Genomic DNA, 22358 nt, shown 5'->3' with positions numbered 1-22358 from the left:
TCATTTCATACTTATATTTCAGTCATACAGGACCTCTCTTAGGTCCTGAGGCTTTCTGATGACTTAGTCCTACAGGCCTATGCTCTTACACCATCTATCCCTTGTTCATCTGGAGAATAATACTCAAATTCAGCTCAAGCATCTTCTCTGTAAAGTCTTTGTCAATCTCCTTTCCTTCACCTAAACCCAGATATGACTAACTACTCCTCTTTGGTGCCCCCCAACACAAAAAATTTATACCTTAGATAAATATGTGTAATAGTATCAAAATCACTTTATTGTAAGATGCAGAAAAAGTATTTGATAAAATTCAACATCCATTCATAACAAAAACTCTTACTAAAGTGGGTATAGAGGAAATATATTTCAACATAATAAAAGCTATTTATGACAAACCCACGGCCAAAATAATACTCAGTGAAATACTCATGATGAAAACATGAGAGTCTTCCCCCTAAAATCTGGAACAAGACAAGGATGCTCAATCTTACTACTTCTATTCAACATAGTATTGGAAGTCCTAGCCACAGCAATCAGAAAAGAAAAAGAAATAAAAGGTATCCAAATTGGAAGGGAAGAGGTAAAACTGTCATCATATACAGATGACATGATAGTATATACAGAGAACCCTAAAGACTCCACACAAAAACTACTAGAACTGATAAATGAATTCAGCAAGTTAGTGGGACACAAGATTAACATACAGAAATCTGTTGCATTTCTTTACACTAACAATGAATTATCAGAAAGGGAAAGTAAAAAAAAAAAAAAAATCCCTTTAAAAATCTCATAAAAATAATTAGGAATAAATCTGACCAGGGAGGTGAGAGATTTATATGCTGAGAACTATAAAACATTGATAAAGGAAATGGAAGATGATTCAAAGAAATGGAAAGATACCTCATGCTTTTGGATTGGAAGAATTAATATTGTTAGAATGGCTATCCTACCCAAAGCAATGTACAGATTTAATGTGATCCCTATCAAATCACTCATGACATTTTTCACAGAACTAGAATGAATAATCCTCATATTTTTATGAAACCATAAAAGACCCAGAATTGCCAAAGCAGTCCTGGAGAAAAAGAACAAAGCAGGAGGCATAACCTCCCAGACTTCAGACAATACTACAAAGCTATAGTAATCAAAACAGTGTGGTATTGGCAGAAAGACATATGGATCAATGGAACAGAATAGAGAGCCTGGAAATAAACCCACACACTTGCAGTCAATCAACCTTTGACAAAGGCAGCAAGAATATATAATGGGGAAAAGACAGTCTCTTCAGCAAGTGGTGCTGGGAAAGCTGGACAGCTGCATATAAATCAATGAAGTTAGAATACTCCCTCACACCATACAAAAAAATAAACTCAAAATGGCTTAAAGACTTAAATATAAGATATGACACCATAAAGCTCTTAGAAGAGAACACAGGCAAAACATTCTCTGACATAAATTTTATCAATGTTTTCTCAGGTCAGTCTCTGAAGGCAATAGAAATAAAAGCAAAATTAAAAAAAAATGGGACCTAATCAAACTTAGAAGCTTTGGCACAGCAAAGGAAACCATCAACAAAACAAAAAGATAACATACCTACTGGGGGAAAAATTTGCAACTGACGCAACTGACAAGGGCTTAATTTCCAAAAGATACAAACAGCTGATGCAATTCAATAACAAAAAAACACAACTCAGGCAAAAAATGGGCTGAAGACCTAAACAGATATTTCTCCAAAGAAGACATACAGATGGCCAATAGGCACATGAGAAGATGCTCAACATTATTAATTATTAGCGAAATACAAATCAAAACTATAATGAGTTACCACCTCACACCGGTCAGAATGGCCATCATTAAAAGTCTACAAATAACAAATGCTGGAGAGGGTGTGGAGAAAAGGGAACCCTCCTACCCTGTTGGTGGGAATGTAAATTGTACAGCCACTATGGAAAACAGTATGGAGATTCCTTAAAAAAACTAAAAATAGAGTTGCCATATGGTCTGGCAATCCCACTCCTGGGCATGCACTCAGAGAATACTATAATTTGAAAAGATACATACACCCCAATGTTCATAGCAACACTATTTACAATAGCCAAGACATAGAAGCCACCTAAATGTCCACTGACAGATGAATGGAAAAAGATGTGGTATATATACACAATGGAATACCACTCAGTCATGAAAAAGAATGAAATAACGTCATTTGCAGCAACATGGATGGACCTAGAGATTATCATACTAAATGAAGTAAGTCATAAAGAGAAACACAAATACCATATGGTATCACTTATATGTGGAATCTAAAATATGACACAGTATGAACTTATTTACAAAACAGAAACAGACTCATAGACATAGACTGCAAACTTATGGTTACCAAAGGGGAAAGGGGGTGGGGGAGGGATAAATCAGGAGTTTGGGATTAGCATATATAAACTGTGTATAAGCTATGTTTATATACAAACTACATTTATCCGTGTACGAGGGTGAGTCAGAAATTATCTGCACTCTGGCTGTAGAATTTATTTTAATTAATTTTTAGAAAAGACAAATATCATTTTTCAACATAATCTCCTTGCTTTTCAATACACTTGGTCCATCTGTCAACAAGCTTTTGTATTCCCTCATTAAAAAATGTTTTAGGCTGAGCTGAGAGCCACGAATGCACTGCTGTCTTCACTTTTTCATCAGAAGTGAAACTTTGTCCTTGTAGGGCTACTTTCAGGAGACCAAACAGGTGAAAGTCCAATGGAGCAAGAGCAGGACTACAGGGAGAATGCTTTAACACCTCAAAACGAAGTTTTTGCAGAGTGTTGACAGTGTGGGCAGAAGGGTATGGACGTGCACAACCTCAGGCCACAAAAAACGAATCACTGCACACTGCTCTTCTTTAGTGCAAATCACAAGTGGGGCATCTGTTTTTATGCACACCGCAGTTACAAATGAACTGATGTAACACGTTCACACCTGCACAGCAGTGACTAGGGAGACAGTAGCCTTGAACAGAAAGCACTGATAAGACAGTGCAGTCAACAGAAGTTTTAATATAACCGGAGTGTGGATAATTTTTGACTCACCCTCATATAAAATAGATAAACAACAAGGTCCTACTGTATAGCACAGGGAACTATATTCAATATTCTGTAATAAACCATAATGGAAAAGAATATGAAAAAGAATATGTATATATATATGTATAACTGAATCACTTTGCTGTACAACAGAAACGAATACAACATTGTAAATCAACTACACTCCAGTTTAAAAAAAAAAACTTTATTACACACATTAGTTTTTACAGGTGTCTCTCCTATTAAACTCTAAGTTCCCTGAAGACGAGGCTGCTTTTAACTTTTTTAACACAAGTGAAACACAGCAAGTATTAGGCGCTCAGTAAATATCTGTTGAATGAATCTAGTCCAAGGTCTATTATTGTCATCGAGGCCATAGGCCCAGAGAATTTATATGACTTACCCCGATTTAATGATCGGCAGAGTGGGGAACAGACGCTGAAGATGTTGCCAGACTCTAAACCCGGGCTCTCAGCATTTCGCTGGGACGCCACCTCGTCTGACTGAAAAGGAGGCATTCAGGGCCCAACTTCATAAGTTGCTAACTTGATTGAGCAAAGTTTTAATATGAAACATTTGAGTGAATATTGGACAAGAAAATAATACTCCTTTCAGGTTTAGACAGAAAAGTGGGACAAATAATTTTAAAACGATGTATTTTTTCCTCACCTCTTTTCCTACTCTCTGCCCCTTCTACCTGGTTGACCAGTTAGCATTATTTAGATATTTTTCAAGTGTTCAGAATCCCTAAGTACATACCAGCTAAAGACAAATGAAGTGTTACCCCATTCTTCTTGTTGACAGAAGAAAAAAAAGTCAGATTAAGAATTTACTATAAGTACTTCATACTTAAATAATCAAAAGTAGGTTGAAATTGGGTTGCTTTTGTTTTCACGGTTTAAAGGTAAGTATCAAATAGAGAGTAATAAACTATAGGCTGCCTTGGAATTATATGATCATGGTGCCTTATATGAAGAGACTAAGTTTGTATTAGATTACAACTTTTTTTCCTAAACGACCATGAAGATAACTAGCTTGTCCTTTTCACTCATGACCACAAATAAAACAGACAATTTAACTGGTGAATATGTTCTATTTGCAATGCTTTAATAGTTCTCAATATATAACATTAATATGTAAAGGCCATAAAGAGTCCATTAAAACTCTGCACAACAAGCTGCATTTTAATAATGCAGAGATGATGTGAGATGGAAGCCAATTTCTGCCGTTTAGGTAACATAAGCTTAAAAAAACAATTTCCTGAAAGAGCTGAAGCTTATAAGTAAAAGACACAAAATGAACATGTTCTACAGATGGCAGAACTTAATATCGGCCCCAAAAGCACAGGAAAAAGAGAAGATTAAAAAAATTCCTTCCAAACTCGGGCTTCTTTCAAGTCTTCTGCTCAAAAGAGGATCAAGGGTACTAATGAATATTCAACTTCTAGTTTCTTCTAATAATAAATTCCATTTCTAAATCTATGAAGTAAAACAAACGTGCCCTGTGTTTAGGTTCTTTCAAAAGATAAAGTGGTCTTTCATATCCCTGTGGGAGTTGATGGGGCTTGAATACGAAGAGACTTGACATACCCAGGCACGGTCAAAAGCTGGGGGCCATTTTGTCAGTGCCAGTTTCTAACCACCACTGGAAAGGTGTGCACTTTGTAGGCCCTTTTCTCTGGATCACAACACTTCTGATATAAAGAAATCCTGTTCTGCTTGAGCAAATTTTCATTTCAAAAAGGCAGAATGAATAAGGAAGATGAGTTTTCTCATCGCTATGTTGAACATCCCACAAGTCAAGCCGCAGTCCTGGCATCACTCCTCATGCAAGCACAGTGGTAGGGGGTGGTATTTGAGTTCTGTCAGACTTACCCACCATGATTGCTAAAATCATTTTCCAATTTAGTCTCTCTCTCTCTCTCTCTCTCTCTCTCAGGAAGGAGCCTGAGGGCATGAAAACCACTCATTCATCACCTGCCACACCACCGTGATTCTCTGAGCAGCCATCCTGGGCTGGCATAATTTGCTTGACAGCCCTGAGGTCAGCCTGCCTAGTGACTGAGGAATCTTTTCTTTTCCACTTCAAATGTTATAGCGCACTGTCTTTTGTGTACCCGGATGATGTTCCTGACCCACCATCAAAGGCGGTGAATCTGAAAAGCAAAATGTGATGACACAGGAGGGCTGAGCTTGAGGGCTATACAAGGAAGGAAAAGGTCACAAAATGACAGAAGCTCTTGAAAAACCCTGCCCAGCACTGCAGAGGAACCTCTGCATTAGTCTGCACCTTAGGCTTTTAGAACCCCACCCTTTCAGCCACTCTGATATTTTTTCATATTTTGGTCGTAGTTTCCAGGCACATTTCTATTATCTGAAACAATTTCACATGTTGACCGGTACTCTCTATCTTTAAGGGATGAAGAAGCATTAAATAATAATAATCTTACTCAAGCACCTTGGGGAGAATTAAGGAAGACATGTCAACTTTAATTTTCAATGTTCTTGTTACTTGTTAGTTTGCCTCTCAGACTTAACGCCAGGAGGAAATAAAAACCATCATTACTCTCTAGCGGCTCAATGGCATACATGAAGTGAAGAGGGGGCTTAACTCTGATCTGTTTGGCTGAATTTCTGCTTGTATCAGCAAAGAGGCCAGCACTGAGTGATCCAGCTTCCGGTCCATTCTCCCATCAAATCTAAACCAGTAGAGCTTCCCAAATACACACATTCCACAGGGAAAAGAGAGCGGTAAAGAAGAGAACAAAAGATTAAAGAAAGGGGGAGTACGTATACATTTCTAAAGTGGGCTAACTCGGAAGTTGTATTGGCATCTTTAATCCATAGCAATTTCCTGCATTCCAGAAAGAGGGAGAGAAATAGCAGTTCTCTTCCACCCCAGTCAAAGCCCAGATTACATGTCTATTTCCTATTTGTATATTTCCACTGAAACCGGAACCTGATTATGAAGAGTGTTTTCTATATAGGTCCCAGAATTTAGAAATAATTAATCAAGCCTCACTTTATCTTACTAGCTCCATGAATAAAAAGAAAAATGTCCTGAGACATCATCAGTTTAGTCACTGGAATGCAAGTAAGTTTAGAATTGTGAAACTGTCCCACTTCAGTGATAGGAACTGATTCCTGTGGAAAGCTAGGTAACAGGCCAATTTGAAAACAAGGATGCTACTGTGAGGCGAATACTTATTGCTAGTGTGAAACCTAGTGTTGATCTGCTGATTATTCTTTTGTGAGGCAGATCTAATTATAGTCAGATATCTAATTCAACATTCATTAAACTGTCACCACAGGGACAAAAATTCTAAAGGGGGGAAATTTAACACAGTATAGTGGAAAGCACATATTTAAAAAGGGCTGGGTTAACATCCTTGCTGTAGAATCTGTGTGTAACCCTGGAACAGCCATCTAAACACCTCTTTAACAGGGAAACTAATATCTACGTCAGCGGACAATGCCCATCTTCCACGGCTGTCAGAACTGAGTGAGAGAGGGAACAGACCCTGGGGACAGACAGCTGGGATGTGAACTCATGCTTCACAGCCTCAGTAGACCTTGGCAAGTAAGTGAATCTCGCTGTGTCTCAGCTCTCTCATTTGTAAGATGGGGATTATGTTAGGACTTGTTTCACAGTATGATATGAGACAACGTGTACATGGGCCTTAAGCCCAAAGCCTGGCATCTGAGACTTTTACCTGCACCTGTTTTACCTGTAACTGTTGTTATCGTTGTTGCTATTATGATTACAATTATTTTTTCATCCAGAATGTGGTAGTGCTCAATAAATAGTAGCTTTATTTCTCCTTTTAAAATTCTCTTCCTGCTCCCTTCGAAGAATTTCACGTTTACCACTACATAAATATTATTTGATGATTTCAGCTTTCCCTCTAGATAAATGTTTTACCTGACACCCTTACTTATGACGACTGATAGTAACCACAATCCTAGAAAGTTAAGGTTTAATGAGACTTTGGAGAGTTTCTAATTATCCAGTTACTTATCACAATGATAACATATCTTGGATTCCCCTGGTGGCACAGTGGTTAAGAATCCGCCTGCAATGCAGGGGACACGGGTTCAAGCCTTGATCTAGGAAGATTCCACATGCCATGGAGCAACTAAGCCCATGCGCCACAACTATTGAGCCCATGTGTTGCAACTACTGAAGCCCATGAGTGTGCCGAGAGCCCATGCTCTGCAACGAGAGAAGCTACTGCAATGAGAAGCCTGCGCACCGCAAGGAAGAGTGACCCCCACCCGCCACAACTAGAGAAAGCCCGTGTGCAGCAATGAAGACCCAATTTAGCCAATAAATAAATATATTAAAAAAAAAATCTCTGTCCCAAAGAGGCTCATTCCCCACAAGAAAAAATATAAATATATACTGTATATATAGAATATTTTAATATAAAGTATATATTTATATATTTATATGTGAATGTATATACCTATATATACACACACATATATCCATACATATTCAAGCTCTTAGAAAGACATTTTGTAACCATATGAAATTTTTTATGCTAGCATTTTTTATTCTTTTCACTGTATATTTCTTATTTGTTCCACACAATTAAAAATGCTCCCTCAGTCCTTTTTATATCATCTGTATAGTGTGGTTCCAAAATGAGGTTTCTTCAGGTTCCCCATGGTTCTTGGATTAAGGAAAAATGTGAACATTTTTATTAGATGTTTTACTTTGAGTAGAACATACTCTTTGTCGACTAAGAAAATACAGACAGCAATTAAAGGGCTTAGGGGCTGTGACTCCCAAGGCGACAGTTGGAACCCAGTGGGATGCAGGGGATTGGCCTGGCTGATACTTTTCCTAGAAACCTTCTTCAAAGACTTTGTGTAATAATCATGCCCAGAAAGTTGCTCCACTAGTGAAACTTTAACTTAATCTCTTCTAAGCAGGGCTAATTTCTTAGAAGGACCTCAAGACAGTTCTACCCAATGGTGACTTCAGCACTTGCTAGGGCTTTAGGGTGGAGAGTAAGGCAACTGGCTCTTCTCCTTCTGCTTTGACTTAGCCCTCGCTCTGCCTGCTTAACACTAAGAATATGTTCTCTTTGGGGTTCACATACATTCTCTCTCTTGTCCTCATACACTGGACATGATGGAATGTGTGGGTTGTCCTCAATAGATAAACGGAGGCACAGGCAGAGAAGTTCAGTGATTTATCAAGTGTCAGAGCTGATAGGCTGAACCTGAAGTCTCCCTCCAGGTCCATTCCATAAGGCTTCACTGAGACTTCTGCTCCAGCAACTCTAAGTATCAGCTTATTTTCTTTATCCTCAGTGGAAAACAAGGCCCAGAGCCCGCCCCACGGTCCATGATGAGACAATGTAGTGATGTTAGAAGTAGTGTGATTAGTTGTTTTCAGATTACAAATTGGGCAGGAACAGTATCTTTTCAAAAATTAAATCACTGAAACCTGGGTATGTTCCATTTATGAAGAATAAACAGTTATGAATGCCCTTTAAGATAAGACAAATCTGAGACTGGCAGATCTCTTCTCTCTGTCTTGCCCTGCTCCTCCTCCCTTTTTCATTATCTTCTGGAAAACATGTAGATCTTCCAGCAGTGATGCAGTTAAGAGCTCTCTACATCCGGTTTCCCTAGTGGTTCACACAGGCAAACATAATGTCTAATTGGGGGAAAAAAAACTGTTTCCTTAAATAACTGCCATTTTATTAACTCATAAGTATAGCACTGGCCACTGTAATTTAATAGTCTCAGTAAGTTGGATGGCTGCAACACACAATTCAATCATAACGATCATTACACGAGCTCCACATTTTTATAGAATGCTTTACTTTGGCAATAAGTATACCTCATTAAAAAACTGAGAATGGAAGTATGATATTGTGATTAACCCCCTGTTATGCTTACAACAGCAGAATCCCACAGCAAATTTCATACTGTAAAAGTGCTGCTATTTAGTAACTGGGAAAAAGAATACTGAATAAAAGTACACCATAAGATTGCTGGATAATTTTTTTTTTACATAAAAAATACTATAAAAACTCTTTGGAATTATGTCTTATTATTTCATGGTCCAGATGGGTTGTCGCATTATGTTAATTATTAACAAGGTAACAAAATATTGAACTGAAAGTATGTTGGCTCTCATTGAAAGTTGTATATTTAAACTGCTTATGGAAGGTTTTTGGCAGTTCTAATCACCAGATGTTTTACTCCTCTGTGTCTTCTTTTTTATTGGTAACAGGCTCTAATGTGTTCTCAAAAATCCCTCAAACCTTATATTAAGTATATTATAAGTAAACACTGTGAATCTTCAAATGGGAATATGGTCTGTTGCAACTTACTTGGGGATTCTAAAAGCAAGTCTTTGCAGTGAGCTTTATTTATGCAACCCATCATAAATAGTTATTGTTAGAAGGGAAGACAAAGGAAATAACTTGTCTGGGATTCAATTAAATTTCTCCAAGATATTAATTCAATTATGATAAAAATGAATTATTTGCTATCAATGGGAATGAAAACCTGGTGTGGGGCAAGAAACATTTTCTTTAAACTATAATAAACATTGAAACATAACAAAATATAGCCTTCAGAAATTATATTTGAAAAAGAATATTAAACTATCTGAAAAAGACACCACTCTATTAATTCCACTCTATTTGCCGAGCATTTTAAATATTTCCCATTTAAACACTTTTACTTTACCCAAAATTATCAGCAACATAGTGTCGTTGAAAGTTTTTCTACAAGTCCATCATGAATTCATTTTATTAAAACTCCATTATATTTGTAAAATATAGTTTCAGTAAGAATTTTTATTAGAAATACTTTTTAAATCATTGAATGGAAAAATATCCTCTCATTTATTATAATTCTACAACACCATGGGTAGTTCAATTTTCTTGCATATAAACAAGAACAATTGCTTACATATTTGAAAACACTCCTTAAAAATAACAAAGTTCTGTAGAGTACACAGAGACCCCAGTGTCAGGAAAGGCAACTCTGTCCTTGCTGTTATTAAGACACTAACTTAACCTAGTTTTACCAAAATTTCATCTACCATCATTTTTTTAAATTCATACATTTTTCTATACCATTCTTTAGCCCAGCCTAGTTATAGCTAGGGTGACTATGTAATTTACCATTCAAACCAGAAGAGTTTTGAGAATGAAAGGAGAGACTATTAATAGACATAGACTGGGACTATCCCAAGCAAACTGGGATAAATGATCACCTTAGTTATAGTCATCTTCCTTTATAATCTTTCTGCCGTCATTAAGTTAAAGAGCACACGTGTAGTAGTCACCTTCCCCAAATTACAATTTCCACTTCCAGGTCACATAAGTGGTGATGGGAAAGGGACGGGTGGGAGTAAAACAACCAGGCATATTTCTTTCAGCTTTGAAAGGGAAAAGCTGGCAAAAAAGGACAGAAAGATCAAAGCAAATAAGACCGTTTACTAGAAGAGAGCAAAGGTTAAAAAAAAGTCATTTTGCTGCCTGAGTTATTTGCTTCTTATTTCCGTTTGAGCCCTTAGCCTACTAGCATAGGTTAGTAGTTTGCTTAGATTAATTTGTTATTGTTATTAAGCAGCTCTAATTTTAACTTAATTTAGCAGAAACACAAATAAATCTAAATAAATATTCGAATAAGAGATGGTTAATTCCGTCAGGTTTCATTAATGAACAATGCTCAAAGCTATTGTAAAGGGTCTGGTGCTCTCAAATGGCAGCTATGCTCATTTAGTCATTGTCAGCTCATCCACAGCACTTTATAATACCTACTTTTTTGCGAATGTTACATCAGGGAAGAGATTGTTCACCACCACGGGTAGTTCTAGTCTTCTTTGTGACTGCCTGTATCTAAGCCCCAGTGTTCTGAGTGTAAGTCGCAGAAAATAATACCCTAACATATGACTTGAGCCAGCTAATGGCACTTGGCCTAAGGTTGATTCAGTTGCTAAAACTACCATCATTGCTGCAAGCCCACTGTAAGCTGCTGTTATTTTTGACACTAGTATTTTTGAAGCTAGTTCAGATAAAGAGGAGGTGCAATGCCAAAAAATGCTTGTTAAGTAGCACTCTCATCTCATCTCAGGACAACAATATCTTATACAAACTGTGATACAAAGCTGCTATCTCAGGTGATAAAGGTGAATTCCTACTATAAGTGAGAAATGACTCGCAGACTACAGATCTATGATAATGTGATAAAATGAATTTGATACAAGTATAAAATAAATGTCAGTGAAAAATAATGTGATTTTTATCTTCATTTAATTTAACATTAATCACTGAACAGAGAACTATTGTAAAAAGTGAAAACTGTTATTTAAAAAATTTTTTAAATTAAAAAACGACTCAAAGGAAAAAATCTTCCTTTAAGTATCTGATCTTTTGTTACTACTTTCAAAACAAAGAATTTGGCTTTTTTATGTAAAATGGCTTTCCCAGGCCTTTTTAGTTTAAATAGTTAGGACCCTGTGGGGGATACCGTGGGTTGTTTAACAGCTGTGTCAACCTTCTTTATTCCTTCCTGGAAAGCTTAAAAACTACATACAGATAATATAGCATTTAAAAAACTGTTTACAGAGCAAATCTTTTGCGAACAGTTTAGGAGTATATATAGAAGTCTCTAGGAACTACTTGGTTCTCTCTTTTGAACTGTATGAACTAAATTCTTTAGAATCTTTTAGAGAATCTACTTATTAATATCTGTATTAGGTTTCTGTTGTTACATAGGAAATTATCAACTAACTTATTGGCTTAAAACAGCACTCATTTATTATCTCATAGTTCCATACGTAAGAAGTTTGAGTAGGCTTGACTGGGTTCTCTGCTAAGGATATGACAAGGCCAAAATCAAGATGTGGACTCTGATCTAGAGGCTCTCAGTTCTGACCCTCGGATTATTGCTTCTGCCCTCTGAGTCATCCTCCCTTTTTCATGAACAGTAGCATACGTTGGCAGCTGAGTAGTTTTATTACCCTGCTTCCTGTAAGTAGAATTTTGGAGTCCAATGGTCTCCTTTCATTTTGTACTCTCTTGTTTCTTTCCATCCACATGGATAGTGTCTCTGCTATTATTTTCTTAAGAACATTGTGGCTTTCTTGTGGATGGTGCAACAGTGCTCTCCATTAGAAAGAAGCTACATCCACAAATTTCAGATAATCCCTTCCATATCTTTGGCCGTCTTGCTGAGGGCCATGGAGATTCCTAGAAGACCTCTAATTTAGTTGAGAAGATCTATGAGCAGTGGTCCCCAAACTCTTCAACACCAGGGACCGGTTCCGTGGAAGACAATTTTTCCATGGACAGGGGATGGGAGTGTGTGGAATGGGGGGATGGTTCAGGCTGTAATGCAAGTAATGGGGAGCGATGGGGAGCAGCAGATGAAGAAGCTTTGCTCGCTTACCTGCCACTCACCTCCTGCTGTGCAGCCTAGTCCTAACAGGCCCCTGTCTATGAGGCATAACCTTAATCTCTTGTGCCTGAACACTCTGATCTTTTAGTCTTTCAAACATTATGGCAAGATTTATACATCCATGCCCTAAGCTTTTTTTTTTTTTTTTTAACATGCCACACTTTCAGAGGCAATCTCTTAATTTTAGCATCTTTTCTCATCTGAATAGGCAGAGAATTTCCCGAGCTATCATGCCCTGGTTCCTTTTCATTTAATAGTTCTTCTTTCAATTTATACCTCTCTTCTTGCATTTTACTCTAAGCAGCAAGAAACAGGCCACATCTTAAACATTTTGCTTGCAATTCTCCTTAGCAGGATATCCCAGCTCATCTTCTACAGTTCTCTTTTTTACATAACCGAAGGACACAATTCCATTTAGCTTTGCCATTATGTAACAAAGATCTCCATTCTTCTAGTTCCCAGTAATACGTTCCTCACTCCCTACTGTACCCCCATTAGCAGCATCTTTAATGTCCATACTCCTACTAAGGGTCTGTTCAAGGCAAACTAAGATTTTTCTATCACGTTCCTCAAAATTCTTCCAGCTTCCAACCACTTCCTGGTTCCAAAGCTACTTCTACATTTTCAATTATGCGTTATGGCAATACCGCACTTCCAGGTATCTAATCTATCTCTTCAGAAAGATCCTATTTCCCTTGGTTCTCGTTCTTGATTTTTTTTCTTGGTTCTTGTGTTTTTAACCACATCTGGTATTTACATTTTTATGGTGGGTTTAGTGCATCATCTCTTAAAAGGTGCAGCATCACTAACACAGTTCAGTAGTAGCCAATATCTATAAAGTATGTATTGCTATGTTTGTATTTTACAGATAAGATGCTTACATTAGCACCTGCATTAGATATGGACATGGCTTAATGTGATGTCGATGACTGAAAATGCAAGTTGATCTGTATCCTTCACAGTTATCTCGCAAAAGTCTGTACTACACTCTTGAAATTATGTTTCTATTAGTCTTTCATGTTTCTTCTGTTACTTTTACTGTGGTCACTCCATTTCAGCTTATCACACAACTAATGCATAGATGTTTTTATGCTGATCATTCATGGGTCCTATTGATAAAAACTAGATCCTAATACCATTTTATTTTGCATTTTAATGTGGCTTGGGAACATTAAAATTTTTCATGAGAAAAATATGAAGTATATGTTACGTTCATGTCTTAGGGGAAAAACTAGATAACATTATTTCTTCATAAGCCTTTTCATTTTCTTCTCTTGAACTGCATGTTCTAAATTGAAGTATCCTGATACAAAAAACTCAACAGGTGCAAAACTCTTTGAAAGGATTAATTCGATTTTCACAGTGTGAAGAGGTAAAAATCATCTTCACTAGAGCTCAAACATTGAAAATGTCAGTCCAAAGAGAGAATCTTAAAAAAAAATTTCAAGTTAGTGAAAAGAAAGATTTATAATATAGTTGCCATAGTAACTGCACTATACCCTGTTGCAAACTTGTATGTGGTTAGTAAAGTGCCTCTATATTAGATTCTTTAGGATAGAAGATATTCTATAAATTCAAATTTTTGAGAACTCAAAATATTATCAATAAATCTTGAAATGCTTTCAAGAAGAATCTTAAGAATATAGCCAAACCTAAAATCCATTAAAATGACCTTGTTTTCTTGATATGCCTGAGACTTTCAACAGCCTGCTCTGCCATGGAGATTCTGGGGCTCTAGTTCATGTGCTTTGTAGTCTTGCACCTGCTCCATTGTGGTGAGGGATACCACCTTTGGTGCAGTATTGACTGAGTTTTTCAGGAGAGGTGCTAATAATTGTCATATAATGGAGCTCACCAAAGAATTTTCCTTGTTATACATTCTCCCCATCATAGCATGGTTCTAATGTACTTTGGTTTTAAGTGTCCAAAATGTGTTAGTGCCTATCTTTGATGAATAAATCATCTGATGTATTTAAATATGTCAAAGATAAATTCATTTACAATGTATATAACCTGAAATATTCTAGGTATGTGTTTATTAAAAATAAAAGATGGGAGGGTACAGGAATGTGCACCATAGTTTTGGATTTGGATTCTAAAAATATTATCAAGTTGTAATAAATGCCATAATAAATTCCATGTGATTAAAGTTTTGTCTGCACAACAACTGATATCTTCTGATATCTAGTTTTTTGGTATCTTGAAAAATTAGGCTTAGAATTAGTGCTCATTCTTCTAAAAAAGAGTTTACTAATTCTTATGGTTCACAGCCTTTATTTTGAAAAAAAAAAAAAAAAACCCATGCATTTTGGTACTCATTCTTTTAATAAATTAGTGGGACATATTGCTGTAAGCAGCAGATTTTTATATTAAGTGCTTTCGATATTTGGAGTGTAAAGGAGGAAATGATTCTTGAGGATATAGTTATGAAGAATTCTAAAATATATGAGGAATCACTGTTTAATCCTGACTTTAGGAAAGCACATTCTTTGCAAAAGGTAGAAAATAAATGAGTAAAAGAATGTTTTAATAATTGTATTAGCAAGCACTGCATGTGTGTATGTGTTAACAGATAACGAAATACCTCCATAGGAATGAATAAGTATTTAGAATCTTTTGAGTAACAGATGGTATTTGACTCTTCCAACCAACTGCCTTGCTGTTACATGTCTATCTTCTATAGAATCTCTAGAGTGATCTTGTTACTGGTAAACTTGTTTGTGGTTCAAAAAATACTCACTTTATGGATTTAGAAATTGAGTTCTAGGAAGGCTAAGGGACTTGCTCAAAACCATGCTGTTTGAGTCTTAAAGATGAGACTAAACTCAGATTTACTGATTTAAAAATTCTTAAGGTACTCACTCCTTTATACATCTTAGTGTCAAGTTCATGTGGATGGAAAGTATTTAAAATAATAAAAATTAATAGCAGCACTGTGAGATTTCCTGTAAGCTTATATTGCATGCTATCATATCAAAGATAGAGCATCCAAATGTTTGATTTCAACTAATTGCCAAAATCTCTCAGTCACAGCTAAACTCAAGGGCAAAACTTAGAGAAATTCTTTTTAAACTTCTCTACTTAGTATTTTCCCCAAATAATTAAAGAATAGGAATACCTTTTATAGCTTTGTATGGAAATATTTTCTCCCTAAACTTTTTTCCTGTTAAAATATCTCCATTAAAGAAGATTCTACAGTATTTAAATATTACAGCATTACTTGCCCGTATGTAGTGTTTTTCCCAGAGTGGGTGCCCAGTAAATATTTTGGATGACAAAATCAGCTCATCTATTAAACTGGAAACAACTATCCCAGTAGTGATTAGATCAACTAAGGGATTCTGTAGAACAGACATGGGAGAGCAAAGCAGTCTCTTAGGAAGTTTAAATACCATTCTGAAGACGGATGGTAGCCATTTGATGATTCAGTAAAAACAGAGTAAATAATGGTCATTTCCTTAGAATAGAAATTCCTTCTATTGTGACAGATAAACCCCCTTCTCCTAGCTTAACGGGCTATGAGTCAAGGTCGTTGTCAGTTCTGGGCTGTTCTGTCTAGGCAGATTCCCCATGGTGCATGGACTACACTAACCTCTTTGAATATACCTCCCAAGGAAGGGAGGCATCAGAAAATGTGTCCACTGATCTGTATCTCGATCTCACATTTGTTGTGCTGTTTGTTGGTTCATTAGTAACCGTTAAATGAAACCAACTCTAAATGGACTCTGAGTCTTCATTTGTGCCAATCTTCCAGCCTAGGACAGATTTAATGGTCTGCCTTAGTGCAAGGCTCAACCATCATCACTTGTGAATCCCTGCAAACAGAAGGGTTATGGAATAACAGATCCAATCTGAATTCTAATAATTGTCTCAAGAAAGAAACAAACTCCACATATTGGGAACCTAAGACACCCCTTGAAAACAGCGTGGCATTTCTTTGAAATACCATTTTAATAGAAAATGAAAGAAGTGAGTTTAGCATTTTAACTGAAAAACTACAAATGTAAATTGGATACTGACAGGTTTGACAATACAGTAAATTACTCCTGAGGGCAAGGCAACCAGAGGAAATCTTAAAATATTCTAATCAAAGGAGTATTGCATAGTTTTCTTAGGTAGCTACTCCGAATGAGAAAAATATTTATCTGAATATGGAAATCAGGGGAAACTATTATGTGTCCATTTTTACATCTTTTAGATCCAACATTTTATCTCTCAAATCTTTGCGCAGGTATACTGTAAGTTGAAAGGATAAGTAACATAATCCTTTATGTTGGTTCTACAGAGAGGCACAACCACTTAAGTTGCTTAACAAAACTAAAGCGACTATCTTGCATTTCTTATTTTGTTCAATGCTGCTTATTTGCACAGTAATCTTGACAACTACACTGTGAGATACTTGAAGGCAAGGACTAATCTTGTATTATTTCTTTTTCTTCCTCCATCACTTAAATCAGCATGTGGAGAATGCCCAAAAAAAGTTCCCAGAATTACATCACTCTCATAGAAAGACCCCCATTCCATTTAGGGAAAATGTTTCCAACTTTCACTTTCCCTACGTAATAACAGCATTTATCTTCCCACCAGAGGAGAAAATGGTGAAGTGCAGTTAAGTTTCTCAAAAATTTTATCAATATACATGGACATAAGGAAAAAAAAAAAAGACAAGGTGAAATTAGCATTATAAACACATACACCATTTCATTCTTGGATGAATGAAGGCATATAACCCACTTGGGTATTCCAGTCAGCACCATTTTTTTTTTTAATATACAAGCAAAACCGCACAGTCTTACAATCCTTTGAAAGCATTAGAGATTCTGGGTATAATTCTTTGGCAACATCTAGAAACTGCATTTAGGTTTGGGGATGCTGCCAGCTCATTTGATAGCTTTATGCTGAGGAAGGAAGAGTTAGCTTTTAGGCTAGGTAAAGCAAGAATAAGAGATTCTGAAGTTCACTATGTAAATTCTGAAACAATCCTAAAGCAATAATAAAACATTCATTTCATGTAGAAAATTCTCAGTTATAATCTAAGATTGTCATTTTTATGCCTTGATGAAACTAGATAACAGGTATGGAATAAACAATTTTCTGACTTTTAACATAACTTGTACATAAAGTTTCTAAATCTAAGTATGATAACAGTTTTATATTGCTGATTCTGTTTTTTGTTTTAATAGCTCTGGCATTATGTAAAAAGTAGAACCGAACATAAAAATCTAATTTTGCCTTGTGTCTAAGTGATTTGAAGTATTCTCTACTTTCAAAGTTGCATTTACCACTTGAATTTAGGACACAGTTATGACAGATGTGCATATTTCTGAGTTACTTGAAATTTCGTATTAACTGCAATACATCGATTATAAATATTTCTTGGGGTCAATTGCTATAAGATCACTTAGACTCAACAGAGCCAGTGATATTGTTATACTAAAATATCATGATCAAAAGAAAAAGTTTTTAAACATATTTTCCCCCAAATATGCCATTAACACAATTTGCTTTTTTAATTATCTATTTTTCCATTTAAAGCTATGAACTGCTACACCTTTTACTACAACAGGATTCAAAGAGTCAACAAGAAAGAGATTTCAAAGAGCAGGATCAAAATGATTCCATTTTTACCACTTAGTGACTAACCTACAATTCTCATCTCATTGATGGGAGATGTGCATAAAGTCTACAGCATCAAATAAAACTAAATGTCGGGAATATGGGGATATGTGTATAAAAACAGATGACTGAACTTGGTGTACCCCCCAAAAAAATAATAATAAAAAAAATAAAAGTAATAATTAAAATTTCAAAAAAAAAAAAACTAAATGTCTCTTTATAGTAGGTTCCAAAACAAAGAAATATATAACAATAGTATTATATGTCAGGATCTACAGGATTATTGACCACTGACATATTGCTTAGACTTACTTTAGAAGTAGTTATTTTATTTTATAAACTGTCTGAGACTTCATTAGAAAATACCCTGAGAAGATAGTTATGCAATACTTGAAAATGTCCACTAATAAAATGAGCAATTAGGGTCAGACCACTTTTAAGTGCTTATTTTTAAGACACTGAACAGTTATGGGTTCAGAGTCTCATTAGCCAAAATAAAATATGCAAGCTTTCTTTTCTTATTTTAAAGGGTTACAATAATTATAAACATTCTACTTAGCAAATCACCTAAGACTACCAAATTGGAATTGCACTTATTAAAGTCAGAGTTTGTTTCTCTTTTAGCCCACCAGTTGTAAATTAAATTTTTTTGCCTTCTCTATAATGATAAATACCCTGCAATTTTTCAAGAGAAAATATCATACATATTGCCAATAAATGAGAGTCTGGAAAACCAGAATGATTTTTCAACTGGAGTGTTGTTATTTTTTAATGGAGGTTATCATAATTCGAATGTTACATCAAGAACAAAATCCTGACATTATAACATAAATTATATATTTGGAAAATTCATGCATTGCCAACAGGCATGTCTTAAACAATAACTCATTAAAGAACTGTACTTTGATATTTAGTTTTCATCATTGATTATTATTTTTAAAATTCTTTATTTGCAAAGATGCTAAAAATGTCCTTCACTACCTCTAAAGATCCATGTGATTCCACAGGTATCTTCAAATCAACCTGAGGTTAAATAATGTGATTCTCACTATTTAATTTTCTTCCTCATAGATTTGGATTGTTAGAAAATTGATTGGGCTTTAGCTAATAGTGTTGCCAGGCTAGAAGAGAACAAATGAGCACTGGTTCTGGAGTAAGACAAATGTGGATTCAGGTCTGGCTTTGCCCCTTTTGATCTGTGTAGCCTTAGACATATCAGTCTATCTAAGCCACAAGTTCCTCACCTACAAAGTGAGTTCAATAATACTGCCCACCTTTATAGGGCAGTATTGAGGATTAAATGAGACAATGTGCCTTAAGCTGTCAACCCAGGGCTTCACAGAGGGCACACACTCAGTATGTGTTAGCTGGTATTAGCACAATCTTCCAAGGCAGCCCCCCAAAATAGTTTGGGTGTGTTGCAGTCTAGTTCAAAGTGTTGGTAAATCTTGGACCTTTCAATTATTTTTATTTTTCCCTAGGGTCTCAGTTTTGCTAAAGAAATTTTTTTCCCCATCCCAACAACAATGCAATGGTCAGCAACCCCAGAACAATAATATTATTTTATAACATTCAGCATGTCATAGTAAAGACATAGTGTAATCATACGGCCCATTTTTATGGTACTTTTTAGTACTCAAAGTGCTATCTCATGCATTTTCTCATGCGACTGTAGCAACAGTTCTATGAGGCGGGCCATGTAAAGGCAGGATGACAGTGGTTGCTTATTCGGGAAAGCTCACAGGGCTAGTCACTGATGGAGCCACCACTGGAGTTCAGTTCTTCTTAGTGCGGTACTTAGTTCCTCCTTAGTCCCTCTCCACCTGAACTATAGTAACCCTCTTTTTATGCAGGAGTAAAAAAAACTCTACAATACACACCAATATTTATCAGAAGTTAAATGAGAGTCTTTCTTCAGAAAATGCCTCTGTGGTAATTTGTGATCCGTTTTAAAGCTGAGTCCATTCAGAACTCTTTTATCAAAAAGCCTTCTCTAAGGATTGGCACTGTGGGAGATAACCATGTGATCTCACAGAGACGCTGCTCTCAATAAGTTTAAAAGCCAACTGGAAAAATTGCCAAAAAGCAAAAAAAAAAAAAAAAAAATTCCTAAAGGTCTAGCGCAGATTATTAAAAAAATGTAAATTAAAAAAAAAGGGAATTTCTAAGAAAGGGCTAATTATGACTAGGAAAAACACGCAATCTAAAGAAAGGGTGGAACTGAAAAGAAATAATAAAAATAATTCTGTCCCAATAAAAGAACTGCCCTATTGTCTAGAACTTCTGAATTAATTGACAAGACATAACTAGTTGGAAGCCACAACTTCCATCAACTATTCCTACAATTAAAAAGTATTCATGTTGGTAATCATTTTTCAATTCTGTTCATCGTATAAATTCAAGAGCAAATAATAAACCAGTAGGTCTTAGTATCTGGAGAAGTTTTTCCAAAGTAAATATTTTTGTATGTTATAGAAATTCATAATTATATTACAGAGTTTATTTTATACATATTTTAATTTGTTGCAAAGTAAAACAGCAAGACTTTTTGAGGAAACTTTTCTTATCTGCTTATAAATACTGCTCTTGTCAAAGTGGTTCCTGGAGGGAATGTCTCAAACTATATTTCCAAAGAGTACTATAACAGTTAAAATTGTAAAATGTCACTGAGCCTACACACACCTTTTAACCGAATCCAAAACAGTTTATATTCAGTAGCACAAGGGAATAGTAAGTATTTTCTTCTCGTACAGGGTACATAATTATGGAGTGATTTGTTTTCCACATTGCATATTTTAAGAAGTACTCATATTTTGCTTCCATACCTGTTGAACCAGTGTATCTTATATCTTTAATATAACAAAGCCCCTTTCCGCATTTCAAGTGCCTGATAGAAAGAAGCATGTTTAAAGCACACAGTATGATTTTTTAAATGCAATCTATTTTGACATGTTAGTAATAGTTTTTCTTTTTTAATATATAAATCTTTTAATTCCACTACATACCACTTTACTCACTACTCTTATGCTGACTAGAAATACTTTATGATTCTTTATTCTGTGGTGCCTACTTTCTGATTAAAATAGGACATCAAGACATACTGCTTCCTGTGCTATTTCATCTATCATATGCTTTGGTTTATAAACCAACCCACAACTGAAGCGTTATTTTCTAAGTCTACAATTTGAAGAGTTATTTTCTAAACATGAAACGACTGAAATCACCAACTGTTAATAAGTAGATTTTTTTTTTCAAGGAAAAGACCAAGAGATGGCCTTGGATTTGAAGTGTATTTATGGGTAGTCAGTCATGAAAGTGGGACTGAAAAGCAGTCGTTCATGTTGGATTACCAAAGTGAATATCATACTCCTTTGTTTAACCAACAAGGTGACAACTGGTCCCAATGCTTATAAAATGTGTGTACTGGCAGGTACCTATATGAATACTTATTGAGTGATTTGGTTCAATGTGAAAAGTCAAGAATCCTACTCCTATCCCTTACGATGCACTTATTTAAGATTATTAAATAAGCTTAATTATTACAGGAAGTCTGAATGGCCATTATAAATTCATGTACTTAAGCACAGTATTCTCAAGTGAATTAACTGGTTATACTTAGTAAACATCAACAGTATTAGAGGCCTGAAACCTCTAGTGTCCTAGTAAATAAAGGCAGCAAACACTTTTCCTTCATCTCCACGGGAATTTTAGCCCAAGGTCTGTGAAATCTTCTAAAGAGAATATTAATATCTGGGTTAGGAGGCTTTTTAATACCAAAACTCTAAACTGATTTGTAAACCCCTTTTGGAAAATAAGGATCCATTATTTTGTATATCTGAGTGGAGATGATTGGTTTTTTGTAAGTGGTAGCTGGGAGTCAATACATTCATAGGAATAAACTAACCATATCTGTTAACATTTATACGAAATTACCTCTGATGTACTGATAAAAATTGATCAAATGTTGGGGAGAAGAAAGATGGCGGCGAAGTAGAAGGATGTGGAATGCATCCCCCTTCACGGATGCATCAGGAATACATCAAAAGATGCAATAATTCCCACAGAGAACCAGCTGAACACCAGCAAACAACCTTGGACACCAAAAAGGACTGCAAAGATCCCAACAAAACTGGGTAGGATTGAGGGGAAAAAAAAAGAGAAAGAGGAGGAGAAGAAAGGGAAGGGACAGGTCCCACATCCTAGGATGGGGGGATCTGAAACAGAGGGGAGATTG

The 22358-nt window shown here is 35.8% G+C and overlaps 1 protein-coding gene across 2 annotated transcripts in view; it reads right to left on the bottom strand.

Annotated features, from left to right (window-relative positions):
• The window catches only part of ZNF385B (zinc finger protein 385B), a 305087-nt gene that overhangs the window by 122850 nt on the left and 159879 nt on the right, over positions 1-22358 (bottom strand). The window contains exon 1 of one of the 2 annotated variants that reach the window (XM_057747107.1): positions 10870-10922. The exons of the other annotated variant lie outside the window; for it this stretch is intronic. The gene's annotated coding sequence lies outside the window, so the exon portion shown is untranslated. Of the gene's footprint in view, positions 1-10869; positions 10923-22358 lie in introns of those variants that run through there. 2 annotated transcript variants of the gene reach the window in all.

Source organism: Hippopotamus amphibius, chromosome 8, assembly GCF_030028045.1.
Source record: "Hippopotamus amphibius kiboko isolate mHipAmp2 chromosome 8, mHipAmp2.hap2, whole genome shotgun sequence".
Classification (NCBI taxonomy): Eukaryota; Metazoa; Chordata; class Mammalia; order Artiodactyla; family Hippopotamidae; genus Hippopotamus; species Hippopotamus amphibius.
The sequence above is the reverse complement of the archived record's forward strand: the minus strand, read 5'-3'. Positions and strand labels throughout refer to the sequence as shown.